A 13,842-nucleotide genomic window follows, 5' to 3' on the forward strand; every position below is an offset into this window, starting at 1 on the left:
TGAACTGTGTACTACAGCTGTAACCGGAAATAATGTGTGTTTCAAAATTCCGGTTGCACACCAACCGGAGTGCAAACCTGGGAGCGTCACACAAATTGTACACCATGTAAGACAGGAAGATAACCTATAAAAAACTCAGACATTCTCCTCACAGTCTTCTTTGGAGGCTGAGAGTACAGATAGTCTTCCCCTCTCTGTCTTTTTTAAGGCTAGAAACCGACACTCAACATGAAGAAACCAACAAAGGCTAAAACCAAGAAAGAAAAGAGGGGCATAAAGAACTTGATTTTTAATCTGTCTAGTCCATAGGTTCTCAAACTTTGTCCTCAAGACCCCAAACAGTGCATGTTTTCCAGGTCTCACAGAATCACAAGTGAATAATTAGTTCCACCTGTGGATCTATTAAAACATCTCAGTGAGTAATGAATACACCTGTACACCTGCTGGGTGACCTTAAAAAGGTGACCTGTGTGGGGTCCTGAAGACCGAGTTTGAGAACCCATGGAGTAGTCATAACTTAACAGAAGCTGAAGAATGCCTACTATCTAAGGCAGCGTTTTTCAACTAGTGTGCCGCGAGCGGATTTCAAGTGTGCCGCAGTGGTCAGCTCAGGGCACTTACACTGTAGTGTTTTGTTCCTATGGACGCCAAAGTAGTGTGTTTTATTCCTGTGGACGCCGTTGTGTGTAGTGTGCCTTGAGTTGAAAAGGTTGAAATCCACTGATCTAAGGGTTTGAGTTTTGTCCCTACCTGTCGGTTTAACTATAATATAATAAGAAGATCAAAGGCGATACACACAGGTCAATCTAATGGGGGGCATCCACTAGACGATTTTAGCAGGCGATTGAACGATAACGATATTGTTATCGTTCAATCATTTAAAAATTGTTTGCAAATCATTCAGTAATTGTTTCTAACGATGAACGATGCGCGCTCCTGCTGCTCGTTTGATCGTCTCCTCCATTGACTGAACATGCATGTCAATTTCACTTGATCGCTTTCATATTGCTTGGAGATCGCTTAAAAATCGTTTACACATCGTTCATGCTGAATGATCAAACGATGAACCACTATAGTTGAAATCTGTCAATCACAGATTGAAACGACATTGTTTATCGTTAGTTCGTTTGCAAATCGTTCAGAGTGGAAGATCAAATTTCAAGGGAAAATCGTTTAGAGGTTGGACAGGGATAAATCGTCTAGTGGATGCCCCCATAACAGGTGGATGATAACAAACCAGACAAATAGTCCCAAAACAAAGGGAATGTTTCCAAAATCAGTCAAAGCAACTCCTTCCTCTCCCTCCAATGTGACTCCATGTTGTGGAATAGACTATATGCAAAAATAACAAGAATATGCATATTTAACAGTGCTATACATAAAAAATTTGAAATACTATGAAGTGCAAAAATATTCATCCAACCGTCAAGATGGAATGCAGGTGAAATGCAGAACTTTCGCTTCATGTCCCCTTGATTACCGGAACTTAAATCACATTGATTGGTTGCACAGGGAACCCAATCCTCTACACATCCCAGCAAGATGGAACACAAGTGGAACGCAGAACTTCCGGTTTACTTCCCCTTGGCGGTCACAATGATTGTTCAGGTCCTGTTTTTAGTGCCCAACCATAGGTCCCTTGGTGGATGTTTATTAGGCACACTGGACTTAATATTGTCATACACATAAGTTGTTTATTTTTTTTAGGATTAAGAGATATGTTGTATATCTATCCAGAATACATTGTGGAACTATTTAATTAAATCATTTCCGGTCACAAGGTATAAATATCTTTAGAAGCCCACTATTAATCACACCTTGATAAAGATCCAGTCAGGATCGAAATGACATTGGTGCTGTGATCAGTGGGCATCCATAAGGACGATTACAGAGACCTGGACTTGTTTGGAGGTATGCAGTAGTTCCCATTCGGCTTGAAGTCCGAACCTTTCTTCTTGTAATGTGTGACTAGTGCATATTTTCCATTTCCTCCACATCTGATCCTGGACTCTATTTGAATTATAACATTCAAATTTTTTTCCAAAGACTATCTTAATATATATTTTCTATACTCTTTACTTGGTAATAAAATATTGTTGTTTTTGATGAATAACCGTGTGTGACATGCGACAAAGTGTTTAAAAGTATAAAGAAACCTTTAAGTGTGGATCCCAACCATCTGAGATGTGAGTTGAGGGTACGCTTCATATCATTTACTTTGTGTGACTTTATGTGGTGAATCCTTTCCAAAGAAACCATTATGTGTTTTTTTTACGTACCACTCATGTTTTTGGGACGCCAAAATTTGGAAGATATTGGTGGCGAGGACCTTTCTGTTTGGTGTATACCTTGGACTACAGAGGCACTACTCCCACTATCACTTCCTTTTTTTCAAAGACAAGGGGACATATTTATTTGTTTTAATAGTACTTTGTGTTTTTTTTCTCATATTTTGCACATATTCTATTCCACAACATGGAGTTACCTTGACGGGAGAGGAAGGAGCTGCTTTGACTGATTTTGGAAACGTTCCCTTGGTTTTCAACTTTTTGTCTGGTTTGTTATCATCCACCTGTTAGATTGACCTGTGTGTATCGCCTTTGATCTTCTCCTTATTATAATATAGTATATTATCGTTTCACCTGATTGGGCAGTACTTTAGGAGTGGGATTGGGCTGAAGCTGTGTGTGCGCCAGAGTTCAACTTATCCATTCCATTTAGTGAACCTGTCGGTTTGACTAGTTTAAGTGGTCGATTGAGAAATATAAAATGGGGAGAAAACTCAAATTATGAGAATTTGCTTCACAGCAATACAAAAGAGACGTTTAAAAGACCAAGCCAGTTTGACCCATAGTCTAATAAGGCAAGCATTAAGACCTTCCTGAGGATGGATGACTCAGAGATACACCTGGGTGCCCCCCAAAAATGGCAATTTGATAACCTGACAGTTGTTGAGAGAAAAGCTTTAAATAATTGACATAGAAATGACTTGATTGTAAGAATAGCTGACAAGGGTGGGACTGTTGTTTTGCTGGATGTGGCACACTATGATCACGAGATCCGCAAACAATTGTCAGATACAACCACATATTTCAGGGTTCCTTTCAACCCTCTACTGAGAATCAAATGTGAGGTTGACCAGATAATTGCCCTAGCATTCAGCAATCAATGAATCGATGAGACTTTGAGTGAATTCTTGAAGAAACATCCAATTTGCCCTGTGATCTATATGCTACCAAAGATACACAAGTCACTCAGTGACCCTCCAAAACATCCTATCATCTCAGCCCTTAGTCTTTGTTACAACCTTTGACACTGGTATTGGAGTTCTATATACAGCCATATATGTGTAAGATAAGATATATTAGAGACAAAGGTGACTTCTTAACTGATATTGATAAACTGTTATATCTCTCTGAGAAATGTTTTCTAGCAAGTATGGATGTTTCTCCCTCTATACAATCATACACCATGATGACTGCATTGAGGCGGTCCGTTAGGCCTTCCTTAAAGGGCCATACTCAGACCCACCGAATAATTTACCCTTTTGAATCAGAAGGTTCTTGAATTAAATAATTTTTTATATCAGGATGATTATTATATTCATGTTTCAGGGACAGCCATGGGTCCCAACCTGGAGCCAGCCTTTGCCAATATTTTCATGGACAACTATAAATTGACAATTATATTTCCAAGATTTGCAGATGACCTGGTCTCTATAAACTATATTGATGATGTCTTCATCGTGTTGAGAAATTAGAAGGCTTCTTTCCACAATAAGATACGCTAAACACCCTTGACAGTCCAGTTTGCTTTACAGCTGAGATCAGTAATACAAGCATCCAATTTTCTCTTTGTTACAATCTTTTGAGAAGGGACAAGATTGGCCCATACACTCTACAGGAATCCCACGGATCGCAGCACATTGCTCTACTCTACCAGTCATCACCCAGATATTTTAAAAAGCAGTCTCCTGGTCTCGCAATTCCAGCGAGTCTTACAGAACTCTGAGATCCACCTTGCAGAGACACAAATTGATGAGGTGAAGTTATGTTTCCTGGAATGAGGGCAGAGTGTAGACAATCAATAGATGCCTCACACCTGGGCAAGCAAACCACATGCATGTCCACACAAGAGATAAGACTCAGCAGGATAGTTATTTTGGATATCAAATGTGACACCAATTTAAGGTTCACTCAGATCTATCAGGAAACACTGACCTCTCCTCCAGACTGATCAACTCTTGAAACATTTGGGCCACCACCCACCATTGATAAGTTTTAGGAGAGCTCAAAGATTTATTGTACAGGAATGGCAGAAGGAGAACTAGCTACAAATTGGCTCTCCACACAGAAAGGTGGCCACAAGTGCTTGGGATGCACAATCTGTAGAGCAATTATTCCTGGTAAATTCTTTGCTCACCCACAGTGGAAAAAATAATTTTATTAGACATCATCTTACGTGCCAAATGGACTATGGGCCTGATTCAGTACCGATCGCAAGTGCAACTACGGTTCCACAGCAAGTGATTTTTTGTAATGGCGCATGCATTTAAATCACATTGGGTGTGCGTAGCGAGTGCACTGTGTCTACGGATGCACAGAAGAGTCCATCTCAAATTGAGTGACAGGCTGTCAGCATTTAGGGTGGTGATGGTTTTTTTTCAGAAGAATGCAGGTGCATCTGTCCATTTGATTGCCATTTCGTAGGCATGCATAAATTAGCCACTGCGATCTTGTACATAGCATGAGAGCCCTCTGCGTGCAAGGGAATTTGCAGTGTCAGTGGCTGGTCAAACCTGTTGTACATGTACACGTCCTTCAGTCTACATGCAGGACAGATCTATCTGAGTTACATCACTATATCATAACTACTATCTGTATACTTTTACTGTGATACTATATTATTTATTATAAAGGATCTCTATAATCAGCCTGGTACACAATATGCACTCCATGGGACTTATTTAACATGGTGTGAAAAGCAAGTATGTGCTGTAACCCATAGCAACCAGATATCAGCAGTCTAACAGGTTACTATGGGATACAGGTGACCAGTGTCTTAGTTGCACCACTTTACATTATAATACATAGTATTCAAAATAAGAGGTAAGTAAGCAATAGATCGGTATGAGGGATAGAATAAGGAGTATAAGAGAGACCAGAGAGGAGACCTGTAGGGTGATACAGGGCAGTGTGCAGGGTTCCTGTAGTAATATCCAGTACTCATAGCTCTGCCTGTCATAGAAGGAATCCCAGTACTGAGAGTAGCTGCTGGGATTCTCTGCTGGATAGAAAGCTCTTTCTTCTACTAGTCCCAGCACCTGCATGAGCAGAGCATCTATATATTACACAGCTCAGTAATGGCAGCACCATCACCATTGTCTGTTCTACTGCAGCTCTAGTTCCTAACAGAGAGACCGTCCCAGTGGAAAAGTGCCCACAAATCCATGTCAGACCTCTCCTGTCTTTATCAAGACTGATTTATATAAAACACTTGTCACATTCATCAAATAAAAATTGGCTCTCTTGAATACATACTGTTGTGATACAAGTTAACGTACTCGTGAAACACATGCTACATTCAAGATCTCAGAAAGCATCCTCATGCGATTTACTACAAAGATATCTATTAAACAACTGCTACAGTCAGAGAATTCAAATGGTTTCGCTCCTGTGAAGACACCGATGACGAAGAAGCATTGACTTTTGAGAAAAACATTTGCTGCATTCAGAACATCTTAAAAGGTTTCTCTCCTGTGTGACAACTCCTCTGATGTCTGACAAGTTGTTGCTGGAAACTAAAACACTTGCTGCATTCAAAACATGTAAAAAGGTTTTTCCCCTGTGTGACTCCTCTGATGACTAACCAGATGTGACTTATGGGAAAAACACTTGCTGCATTCAGAACATGTAAATGGTTTCTCTCCTGTGTGACTCCTCTGATGTACAACAAGATGTGACTTATGGGAAAAACACTTGCTGCATTCAGAACATGTAAAAGGTTTTTCCCCTGTGTGAATCTTCTGATGACTAACAAGAGATGACTTATTGGAAAAACACTTGCTGCATTCAGAACATGTAAATGGTTTCTCTCCTGTGTGACTCCTCTGATGTACAACAAGATGTGACTGGTAGGAAAAACACTTGCTGCATTCAGAACATGTAAATGGTTTCTCTCCTGTGTGACTCCTCTGATGACTAACAAGATTTGACTGGTGGGAAAAACACTTGCTGCATTCTGAACATGTAAATGGTTTCTCTCCTGTGTGACTCCTATGATGTGTAACAAGATCTGACTGGTGGGAAAAACACTTGCTGCATTCAGAACATGCAAATGGTTTCTCTCCTGTGTGACTCCTCTGATGACTAACAAGACGTGACTGGTAGGAAAAACACTTGCTGCATTCAGAACATGTAAATGGTTTCTCTCCTGTGTGACTCCTATGATGTCTAACAAGATGTGACTGGTGGGAAAAACACTTGCTGCATTCAGAGCAAGTAAATGGTTTCTCTCCTGTGTGACTCCTCTGATGTGAGATAAGATGTGATTTATATGTAAAGCTTTTGTCACACTCAGAGCACAGATGCGGTTTATCTCCTGTGAGACGCATCATGTATTAGATGAGAAACAAATTAGTTGAATGTTTCTTGTATCAAGAAAATGAGAAGAGTGTTTGTGAATCCTCCAGAGGTGTAAGAAGAAATGACGTCTGTAATTGTCTTGATCAGAGAATAATGTCCCTTTCCACAGTGTCTTCTAATATTCTTAGTGGGAATCCTGCTCAATTTACCTGAAAGAAAGTTATGTAAAAAAATAAAGGTTACTGGGGTAATTCTACTTTTATGGTAGAGATGTTATATCGCATAAGGAACATGATCAATATTTATATACAATAAAAATTATCACTACATCACTGGACCATTGTTTTTAGATTTGTGTAGGTTACCCACTTGCTATATGTCCATTTCCAGTCAGATGTGCAGCACAGAGACCTCTACCCTCCTGCAGCAGATACCGATACTTATATCGGTACAGCCATGGCCAAAAGTTTTGAAAATGACACAATTATTGGTTTTCACATTTTTCCTGCTTTAGTGTTTTTAGACCTTTTTGTCAGATGTTACTATGGTATAATGAAGTAAAATGTGATGCTTATAAAAAGCTTCTAAGGTTTTTATTGACAATTACATTAAGTTTATGCAAAGATTCAATATTTGCAGTGTTGACCCTTCTTTTTCCAAGACCTCTGCAAATCACCCTGGCATGCTGTCAATCAACTTCGGGGCCACAAACTGACTGATGGCTGCCCATTCTTGCCTAATCAATGCTTGGAGTTTATCAGAATTTGTGGGTTTTTGCTTGTCCATCTGCCTCTTGTGGATTGACCACAAGTTCTCAATGGGATTAAGGTTTGGGGTGTTTCCTGGTCATGGACTCAAAATTTCGATGTTTTGTTCCCCGAGCCACTTAGTTATCACTTTTGCCAGACCTTAATTACTTTTGGCCAGGAAACTCCCCAGACCTTAATTCCATTGAGAACTTGTAATCAATCCTCAAGAGGCGGGTGGACAAAAAAAAACTCCACAAATTCTGACAAACTATGAGCATTGATTAGGCAAGAATAGGCGGCCATCAGTCAGTATGTGGCCCAGAAGTTGATTGACAGAATTGCAGAGGTCTTGAAAAAGAAGAGTCAACTCTGCAAATATTGACTCTTCGCATAAACTTAATGTAATTTTCAATAAAAAGCTTTGATGCTTATAAAATGCTTGTAATTTTACTTCATTATACCAAAGTAACATGGTTTCTATGCAAATTATATATTAAAGTTTCTATGCAAATTCTATAATACTCATTCTCTGACAATATGCAGATTATATATTGCTCACTCCCTGCACTGACCATAGATGGGTAACACATGCTACCGATCCTGTCACTCCTACTGTCAGTTGATGCACCAGGATGCCGCCATTATCTCTGCACACACCATGGGAATAATGGATCATCTCACAGTCACTCTGCTCAGCGTTATGTGTGCATAGGTATAAGGGTTGATTGTCATACGAGACACCAGGATTTGAAAGGCTAAATAGGAATTTAATATGAAAAAGACGTTGACAGGTTTGAAAGAAAGTTATATTTAAAAATAAAAAAAATAAAAGAAATCAGTTATATATATATATATATAAATTTTTTTTTTACATATACATATATATAATTAATTGGTCTGTTCGCTTCAAACAGACACTCTTGCACAGATTGGGATGAAACCAATGTGAGGTGGTCAGTTGGATCCTGGGCAGGTTTTAAGGGGGGGGGGGTTAAGGTCCCAGCTGGCTCTCCTGTAGGTATACGTTGGGCAGCACTTTGACCTGGGAGTCTGTTCTAAGTCTTTCACGGAATGGATTTGTATGAAAATTTCAGAGTGGCAACATTGAATCCCAGAAGACATACTAGGGGATTGAGGTCTGGGTCAGACCTCCCGTTTGTGGATATGCTCTACAGAACTTTGACCCGGAGACTCTGGATAGAACTGTGATCCGGGGAGCCTATTCTGGGCCTTTCACTGAATGGATTTTGATGAAATCTTCACAGAGATGTGGCAATTGGACTGGGACACCTAATGGAGTGGTTGGAGTCCCCGCCAGACCTTACAACGAAGTGCGCCGGGCAGTACGTTGACCTAAGAGACCTATTCTAGAACTTCCACTGGATGGATTTGGACGACATCACATAATGGGGAGATGTATGAATCCTAGAAGCGGCATCAGCGCACGTTATGTGCGCTGATACCACTTCTCCCCGATGTACGATCGGGGATTTGGCCGGTAAATGACAGGGGCACTATGCGCCCCTGTCATTATCGGCGCTGCTATCTACAAGACAGCAGCGCCAAGCGGCAGGGCCATGTACGAATGGTCATACCGCATGACCGGCTGTAGCTATCGTTATCGACAGCTACAGCCTGGTGCTAGCCTATACCCACAGCAGGGACAACACTGTCGTTGCTAGGGTTGCTGCCGGCTCCAGGGCTGCACGCAGGGATCTCGCAATACTTGCGAGATCCCGCACATGCTCAGTGGAGCTGGCCGGGACAGAGACACAGAGTATCAGCAGTAGGCTGATGCGCTGTGCTCTCTAGCGGGTAGCGCAAGAGGGGGGAGTTATCGCTCCCCCTCTCCGGGCGATGAGATGTTCTTACATCTCACCGGTAATGCTTCCTGCTTCGCCTCGGTAAAGAGGCAAAGCAGTATAGTGGCACGTTAAGTGCCGCTATCATACATCTAACCCAATAAAAAACTTCATCGTTTATACCCATACAATGCCGGGTACTTCAGCCAGTATGAAATAAATATGCAGAAGTTTGAGTGTATCAGGACTGTATATAAAAATGGAAAAAAAAATTAAACTGATGCAGAGTAATATTTCAGATAGTATGAAGGAGCTCCACCTAGATATCCCTTTATATACACTAACCTGATGCACAGGGTAATATATAAGATACTATGATGGAGCTGCCACCTACTGTAGATACCCCTTTACATACACTAACCTGATGTACAAAGTAATTTGTAAAATACTATGGATGGATATAAAACGTAGACAGCCCTTTATATACATTTATATAAAAAAATTAAAAAAAAAGTTTAATTTCAAATGCAGTATGTTTTTTTTTAACCATAATTTTTATTAAAAAAAATTAGAATACAAAAAATATAGACAACAAGCTACTAGAAATCCAGAGAACAATAAAATTTAAGTCATATCCAGAATAATATATACTTATAAATTATTCACCCTATTTTTCATAATAGTATTAAATTAAGGCAATAAAAAGATGAAAGGAAAAAAAAAAAGGGGGGGGGGGGGGGGAAAGCCGCAAACATGAGTAGACATGCAATCAACCTTTAAAAAAAAAAAAAAGAATATAAACACCTTAATGTCTTGGCAAATGGATGAATGGAAGGCCTGGCACCAATCATTAACATATTCAGTAATCGCGCTGAGCCCAAAAAAATATGGGTCCCTGGGACTGCATCGGGAGGCGGCATGCAGCTACATGACGTCATGTCGCCACATCAACGTTTCTGGGTCACGACAGGATCGGGCTGCATCTGAATCACATGGAAAAGTCCAGCGCTGCCAGGCTATAAGGACGCAGCACTTGTGGGTACAGGCAGGCTTACATCAGAATAGGTGATGCCAGAATAAATTAAAACAAGTAGGGCTCCCCAATGCGAGGAACACAGATAGGAGGAAGCGGGCAGATGCTCACAAAAGCTGGATGGACAGAGGAAAGTGTATAGATCCCCTTCAGTTTTGGTACCCCGACATCAGCTACTGTCCAACATCATTCCCTACCATCCACGTGGGCACAGAGGGGGAATATAACCTTGTGGCAAGCGCAGTGAGCCACCGAGCCAGAAGCGTGACGAGCCCGTGAGGGGCCAAGTTTCTTTTTTTGGTGGACTGTATGGGCAGGGAATCGCTCTTCCACCATCCACATCACTTCCAGGTACAGAAACTGAAGGGGAAATATACCTTTCCATTGGCAGAGGCAAATATATATATTTTTAATATATATATATATATATATAATACACACACACAACTGACCGACTGGCGGCACTCGCAGTTTTATGACAAAAGCCCAATCAATATTTCAATGTTTCGGTATATTGCAACCTTCGTCAAGGCGAAGGTCCCTTGAAAATGGAGTAGTAAATTACTCCGAAACATTGGAGCATATTAACCTGCCTGTGACTACATTCTTTTGCACCAGAGTGCCGCCGTTTGCGATATTTATTATTGGGACCTCAGCTGCGGTCCTTATAAGGATGGTAACGGGGAACTGTGACTTCGATTCTTGGAGTGCCGCCCTGTGGGACATATATATATATATATTTTATACTGAGTGTGTTGGGGGCAGCTCGCCATACTCCCCAGTAGCAGTGACATCAGATTAGCTGCCTGTCATTACAGTGCGCTGGCTGCGGGGAGCTCAGTTGGCTCTGCAAAACTTTGTATATCAGTGTGGTGAACAATCTCTGGATCTTCCCTGCTCACCACACTACACTGAGCTCCGCATAGCCGCCGCACTGAAGTGACAGGCAGCCAATCCGATTATCTGCTAGGCTGCCTGTCACAGAAGACAATCCATGCTGCCGAGCCGGTGAGTATGGACAGCTGCCCAGCAGTAGTCGAGCACCACCCCCGCCCCTGGTAAAGATAAAGACAAGCACCTCTAAACAATCCTGGGGGCAGATCCCGGAGGCCACCATGCAGCACGCACTATAGTCACAACAGTCACAATTAAACCCCCACCCGCTTATCCGAAGATGTCTTCACTCGGTGCATGAGCTGCCGTCCGAGACAAGGTATCAAGACCAAGGAATAGAAGTAACAAAATAATTAAACCATGGGTCCCAAATCTTATAAAAAATGTATCCGATTGGTCCCAAAGAGCGAAGGTGAGTTTTTCCCATACTAGGAATGAACCAAATGTTGGAATGTACTAAATTTAACGCGGGGGCAGAAGGTTGTTTCCAAAATTTGGCCAGAGTACACCTTGCAGCCTGTAGAATTTGAAGGACAAGTTTATTTGAGGAGGAGTTCATCCCAGATACAGGAAGCCCTAGCAGGGCAGTCCATGGACTCAGGGGAACAAAGGTTTGAAATACATCATCCAATAGAGATTTTACTGCATTCCAATAGAGAATAATTTTGGGACTAGACCACCAAATATGAGTAAAGTCACCCTGCTGACCACAATTCCACCAGCATTGTGGGGAAGAGAAGGGGAAAAGTTTATGTAATCTAGTGGGAACTAAATACCATCTCATATAACTTTTATAGGAATTTTCTTTTATCAAAGTAGAAATGGAGGATTTTTCCACATTGCCTCTACTAATAATACCCCAGGACTCCTCACTAGGTGGAGGACCCAAATCAGCCTCCCAAGTCACTTCATGGGAAAGTGTATTTGCAAAAACTGAGGAATGGAGTAAATTATATAAAATAGAGATAATACCTTGTCTCAGTGTGTAGTAGCAAAGTCTCTCCAAAGGAGTGAATGGCCTAAAAATAGAATCTTTAGGGAAATAGTGAAGAAATTACCTAAGTTGTAGGTATTCATAGAGAATTGGATGGGAGATTTGGTACTTTTGTGCCAGATCCTCTAATGAATACTAGGAAGCGCCCTGTATAAAATCACAGACAAACCTAAGGCAGGACGGTAACTTAAGGCGAGTACACACCAAGCAGATATATCTAGATGATGGTTGTTCATACACACTGAACAACCATCATCTTCCTTCTGTCCCGCTGCAACGCCCACGCCGTGGCTGCAAGTGCAGGTGGTCGGCTGATCGCCCGTACATACACCACAGTACATATACCTGCAGATATAGCTGCCATCGGGTGTGCAGCACAGCTGAGGCGATATGCCTGAACGATTTTGTTCATGCATATCGCTGGTACACACTGGTCGACGGGCATATGATATGTTGGCCGATTACCCAGCATTAAACAATGAATGAGAACGATAAATAAATAATCCAGGGAGAAATCTGGGTTATCCCAGAGAGGAGTCAGGGGGGATGGATAGGATGAGATCAAATCGCCTGGTGCAGAAAAGCCAAATAGAACGAGTTTGTTTAGTGGCCTGACCAAGCCTCATAGTACTATGTTTAGGTATAGAGGGAATAAGAATGGAAGACAAAGAGTACAATGAGGATTCAGCTGTTTCAATTTGGACCCATGGTAAATTGAGTGTAGGTGCAAACCAGGTGACTGCCTGACCTAAATGAGTAGCGTAGTAATACTTCCTCACATCAGGAGGACCCCGTCCACCCTCCAGTGAACGCCTTATGAGAGTGGAAAATTTCACTCTAGGCTTGTCCAGCCAGATAAAAATTAATAATTGCCTCCTGCACCTGGCGTAACACCACAATAGGAATTCTTACAGATAAAGTTGGCATAAAATAAAGAATTCTGGGCAACACATTCACTTTAACTGCAGTCATCCTGCCAAACCAAGACATTATCTGCCCCCTCCATGCCCTAAGATCAGACTATACTGTAGCAAAGAGAGAAGGAAAATTCTCCTTATATAGGAAACTATAAGAACCAGTGATATAAATGCCAAGATATTTTATCTTTTTGGAATGCAGAGTAAATTTTGAGCACACAAAAAAAGTATGGTGGTCGCTCACATCAGCTTAATGACATAATACAGGTGCTTGTAAAGGGTGGGGTTTACACTGAACTACAGAAAAAAAAGATTTTCCCTCCAACACACTGCAGCAATGTCAACAAAAGTACTTGAATCCTACATATTAATAGAAATTCAGAGGTATTAGTTACATACATTTGCAAATATATGAATAAGTGCCAGGCCAGCGTCAAGGCTCCTCTATACTGGCATCCCTAACATTAAGGGGTTCACGTCCAATACATTAGAGCAGGGCTTGACAAATTTTTCTACACTCTAGGAGCCAGGATGAAAGTGTAGGAGCCAGACCATCCTTCAAAAGAAAAAAAAAAAAAAAGTTTATAATTTACTACATTAGCCCTGCCGTGCTGGGACACTGGGAGCCGAGCTCCCAGTCCCCAGCATAGGGCATTCAGCTCTGCAGCCTGGGACCATGCCCTAGCTGTAGCAGCTGTACCTTTACTCCCAGCAGCGCTCAGCTGCTGTTCCCCTTCTTAGTGCTGGGGTACAGGGAGCTGGCTTTCCCTGTCCACCCAGCATGCAGTCACCTAGCCCCTGCCTCACCACACAGGGAGCAGGCTTGTCTGGTCTTCCCTGTGTGCGGCGCTCAGTCCTGCTGTGCTGGG

The 13,842-nt window shown here is 41.7% G+C and overlaps 1 protein-coding gene and 1 pseudogene across 2 annotated transcripts in view; one reads left to right on the plus strand and one right to left on the minus strand.

The window, feature by feature from the left end:
• The window catches only part of LOC148522632 (uncharacterized), a 184,510-nt pseudogene that overhangs the window by 152,785 nt on the left and 17,883 nt on the right, over positions 1-13,842 (minus strand). The window contains exons 3-4 of the transcript XR_015878524.1: positions 5,826-6,793; positions 5,707-5,739 (exon numbers count right to left, since the gene is read on the minus strand). The product of XR_015878524.1 is annotated as an uncharacterized LOC148522632 (transcript). The remainder of the gene's footprint in view (positions 1-5,706; positions 5,740-5,825; positions 6,794-13,842) is intronic.
• LOC148522633 (uncharacterized) overlaps positions 1-13,842 on the plus strand; it is a 180,404-nt gene that overhangs the window by 109,893 nt on the left and 56,669 nt on the right. The window lies entirely within an intron of this gene.

The sequence above is a fragment of the Taudactylus pleione genome, unplaced genomic scaffold, assembly GCF_031769625.1.
Source record: "Taudactylus pleione unplaced genomic scaffold, aTauple2 ptg000145l, whole genome shotgun sequence".
NCBI classification, from domain to species: domain Eukaryota; kingdom Metazoa; phylum Chordata; class Amphibia; order Anura; family Myobatrachidae; genus Taudactylus; species Taudactylus pleione.